This window comes from Octopus sinensis, linkage group LG2, assembly GCF_006345805.1.
Source record: "Octopus sinensis linkage group LG2, ASM634580v1, whole genome shotgun sequence".
NCBI classification, from domain to species: Eukaryota; Metazoa; Mollusca; class Cephalopoda; order Octopoda; family Octopodidae; genus Octopus; species Octopus sinensis.
The window spans coordinates 193,741,009-193,746,132 of record NC_042998.1 but is presented as its reverse complement, the minus strand read 5'-3'; positions in this window follow the sequence as shown (position 1 = coordinate 193,746,132).

Here is a 5,124-nt window from a genome sequence, read left to right as displayed (position 1 = left end):
GAGCAATAAATTATCTTAGTCCATCAGCATTTTCACGATCTTGATATTATATTCTGGATAAAAAGACTTTAGCTAATGGAGTTATTGTTGTTTTATTGCTGTTTTATTAGATACAAGAATAACAGGACGTTGGTCTGTGTTTTCTATTGGTTATCACCGGACTTGAATTTTATGATTACTGGCGTCAGGTTTCATTCATCGACCTGGAAATAGCTCAGCGGTGTGTCTGCTATAAAATTTTAAAAGGATTCACTGTCTGTGTTATTATATGCTGCTCTAAATGGAGCTTCTGTTGAAAAATTTCAAGTTCTTTTGTGCATTCTATATAAATATCTGTTTTAATCAACTATTTTGTTTAGTTTCTTTTTATTTTTACATAATATAATGTCTGCAATTGTTTCTTTCGGTAGATTCATGGAAAACCGGTGAGAAAATGTGGTTGTGGATCTTTTCGGTTTGAACGGCAGTTTTTTCTAGCGGTGTCATACGAAATTCTCACCCATAATTATGACCCTAGTATCGATCTATTGCATTTCAATCTGTTTTAGGGTTAGGGTTAGGGGTGGGGAAGGGTATCTTTTTTACTTCACAAATGTAAATAAACCCAATCTGTTTCTTAAACGAGGGACATTTTCATACGGCACATAATGCTTTCACCTCAATAGACGTCATTGATTGGTTGAAATTGCAGAAATTGAAGAAAAAAAACCCAACAAATATCTTACAAACTATAGAATTAAAGCCAAGAGAAAAAGATGTTTTATAAACACATTCTACCAGTATACGAAGTTTAAAAGTGTTTAGTTACGTGGAAATTATTAAAAAAAAAGCTGCCGTTCAAACCGAAAAGATCAGTGGTTGTTGTTTGCCTAATGTTACAGTTAAAGAAAGTGAACATGATACCCAGCTTCGATACAAGCTTAAATGTATACCCTATAAAGAATTATACCTTATAAACTGAAAGGAGAACTAAGATCATATTCCGAATTACGCAATGTAAATTACAGAGACAACCACAACGAATATTAAGACCCAAATTTAGAATAAAGTATATAGGACTTTACAAAACCAATCAACTAGAAGAATACATGTAGTGAATTAAGCGTTTAATATTTCTTATGGATATATGAACTTCTCAAGTATCAGTTCTAACATTGACGGACGGTCAGATTTTTTGACCAGAGTATGATCTATCATGTAGATCCCACCAGTTCATTGAATGGTTTTATTTTATCAGCCAGGATGTAAAAAAAATCGATCTCAATATAAATATTTTCTGTATTTCCCACAGACCAATCCTGGAAAAAATTTGAGCTCATAGCTGAAATACCAGACGAAGCATTAAGGAAATTATAATAAATAAAATAAATGCGCCCTTTTAAAGCCTGGCCAGGCTCATGGGCCCGGTTTCCAGGTTTCAATGGCGTATGTGTTCCCCAGCTGGACGGGACGCCAGTCCACCGCAGCGTTACTTATTTTTGCCAGCTGAGTGGACTGGAGCAAAGTGAAATGAAGTGTTTTGCTCAAGAACACAACGCGTCGCCCGGTCTAGGAATCGAAACCACAATCTTACGATCATGATGTTGACACCCTATCCACTAAGCCACGCGCCTCCGCAAGGAAATTATAACCGAGTGTATAAGGTAAAACGTAAAGTAGTTAACAATCTTTAAGTGATAGAAGAGTGTTTATTTAAAGTTATAATTTTAAAGCAAATTTAGATATAACAGAACATCTGCTGTTTAGGCTCTGTTTAAGCGCTTATTCCAAAAATATTTCTGTTTATAACTTTTTAAAAAGAAAATAAAACGTTCTATATATAATGTAACAATATATTAAGTAAGATATGTTTAATGAATTTAAGCGGACTATTTTATTTTACATTCATATGTTAAATTAGATTTAACATTGTTTAATTTCTTTACTCTTCGTTTTTGGAGTTTTGTAATATTTGTCTACCATTAGTTTTATATCTGGAGTCAAGTATTAGTATCATTATATAATTTAATTACAGTTCTTGGACTGTTCTTGCTTTTGTGTCTGCTTACAATCATGATAATTGCACAAATAAGTTGATTTGTGGTCTTTGCTCTACCGAACTGAACAGGAATAGCTAGAATTGTGAAAATCCATTGTAATCGTCTCCATGAAGCAAAATATTTGCTATGTAATTTTCAAAATACAGATTAGCAATAGCAAATTTTCATCGAAAAGCCCTGACATCATATTCCTTGTTTTTGTTTTTTAATAATTTTTTGTTTTCGTTGAGGTTTTTCGTTGTGTTCGTTTCTGAGAACTTTTTGAAGGTAAACGTCTTTTTTCTCATTTTATATTATACTAGCAGTATCGCCCGGCGTTGCTAGGGTTTGTTTCGACCCTTTAGAATTGGAATCTTTGAAAAGTAAAACATTTTGCATTATGTAGCTTGTTATTCTCTTTAAGTGAACATTTTTCTGGTTGAAATACACCGAAAAATGGCGACACAGCAGTCAAAAAATCGTAAAAAATAGGCATTTTCATAGAAAAAAAAAGCACCTTTTTGATGTAAATAATTTTTGGTGCTAACATGGCTCGATTTGAATTTTTTCTTCTACGGAATGAAGAGCAAGCCTTCTTCTATTATACTCTCAGTTTTGGTCAACTTGCGACGCAGGGTCTCGGAGGAGATAGTGTAAGTTGAAGGCTACCAAACCTGCCATACACAGACAGCTTCAGCTTTATATATTTTTTAGGGGAAGCACTCCGTCGGTTACGACGATGAGGGTTCCGGTTGAACCGAATCAACGGAACAGCCTGCTCGTGAAATTAACGTGTAAGTGGCTGAGGACTCCACAGACACGTGCACCCTTAACGTAGTTCTCGGGGATTATATGAAGGGGATATTCAGCGTGACACAGAGAGTGACAAGGCCGGCCCCTTGAACTACAGGTATAACAGAAACAGGAAGTAAGAGTGAGAGAAAGTTGCCCGGGTTTGTTTCGACCCTTTAGAATTGGAATCTTTGAAAAGTAAAACATTTTGCATTATGTAGCTTGTTATTCTCTTTAAGTGAACATTTTTCTGGTTGAAATACACCGAAAAATGGCGACACAGCAGTCAAAACATCGTAAAAAATAGGCATTTTCATAGAAAAAAAGCACCTTTTTGATGTAAATAATTTTTGGTGTTAACATGGTCCGATTTGAATTTTTTCTTCTACGGAATGAAGAGCAAGCCTTCTTCTATCATACTCTCAATTTTGGTCAACTTGCGCCGCAGGGTCTCGGAGGAGATAGTGTTAGTTGAAGGCTACCAAACCTGCCACACACACAGACAACTTCAGCTTTATATATATAGATTACTAGCTTTCTCAATTTATCATACAGTTTCTTTCTTTAATAGTGTAGTATTTTGTAGTATCTGAACATAAACGGCGTTTTGTGAATGACCTAAAATGGCCAGCAATTAATATGATCGAATTATACCGTCATTTATTTATTTCCATCCAATTCATTTGCTTTATGGCCAGTTGATTTTATCTTTGCATATGCTTTCCATCAAATATTTTTTGTATTTGATTTTATCTTTACACATGCATCCAATAAAGTGTTCTCGATTTTTCTTTTTTTCCCCCCTCTGAATACTCTTATTATCGTTTCATGTAATATTTGCTCAAATTTCAATCGCAGTGAGGAGACAAGAAATTCAGTCAGCAAAGTTGAATATCAGGTTTAATAAATAAAATCTGACACTATTTTTCAGTGTTAAAGTACTTTCCTTTTCTTCTGGTAGAAGCTGAAATTTTTCATTTCATATACATGTATATACACATGCATGCAGACATACTTATATACAAACACACCAATATATATATATATATATATTATATATATATATATATATATATACGTACAATATCCATCCTTATATAAGTACGACATACATCCATACATACACATATACATATATATGTACGCATATATATATATATATATATATATATATATATATATATATATATATATATATATATATATACATACATACATACACACATACATATAGGTATGTGTGTGTGTATGTTTAAGTTAAAACAGCGATTCCAATAATGAGCCATACGAAATACATTATATTGGACTTAATGTCTTTATAAAAAACATATTAGCACCAAGACAAACATCTTGAGTTCTTATTCTAAATTGTAAACCATTTAGGCAATACCTAACTTGACGACAAAGGAGCACGTAGCCTGTCTATCCTGATTGGCAGATTTATCATGGGAAAGATTTTTAAAATACCAAAACAGAACAAGAAGCATCAAGATGTCAGGTCCAGATAACATCCTAGCAATCAATTAGAAGAGTCCACTCTTATAGACGTCTGTTAGGTTTGTGCAACGATATTTAGAAACTAACAACCATCTCGAAGTCTTCACTTGTCTCATTTCTGAAGAGAGATCTTCACCTGTCCCAGAACTACAAAGAAATTACATTCACATTTCTAGGCAAAAAAAAAAAAGAAAAAATGTTCAGCTCTGTTTTTCTTAATAGAATTTTCATTCATATGGTTCATATCTTTCAGTAAAACAAAAATAGCTTCCACAAAGGTAGATAAATAACACTGCCGATCCTTGCTCTTAAAAGAATAACAAATTTTAGGATCTCCAAGGAAAAATAATCGAATGTGTTTGTGGATTTCTGCAAGGCATTTGAAAGCGTTAACAAAAGGATCATGTTACATATCTTACTTGTACTTGCACTTGTGGCAACATTCACCCTGGACGGGTTGAGTCGGCTTCTTCTACCACCCTTGAGGCATCTCGAACCATGGCAGTGGAAGAGGTTTCGTGGGAATATGAATTTCACTAGCAGTCCCCAACAATCCCGCATGTAGAGACGTCCTGTCTGCCGCAGATTGTCCGCAGACGCAGGGACAGAACGACCGAGGAGCCGCCGGTTGCCGAAACAGACACTCCGAGGATTTTCACCAGAGCCCCGTCTGCCGGTTGAGGCCCTAATACCACTTGGTGTCATAACCAATCCGCCTTGGATGGCCCTATCATGAACCGAAGTTCCCGACGGCATAGCTCTGACACACTACCCGTTGCCGGCGTCCCCACCACGATGAGGAGGGGATGGACTTTGG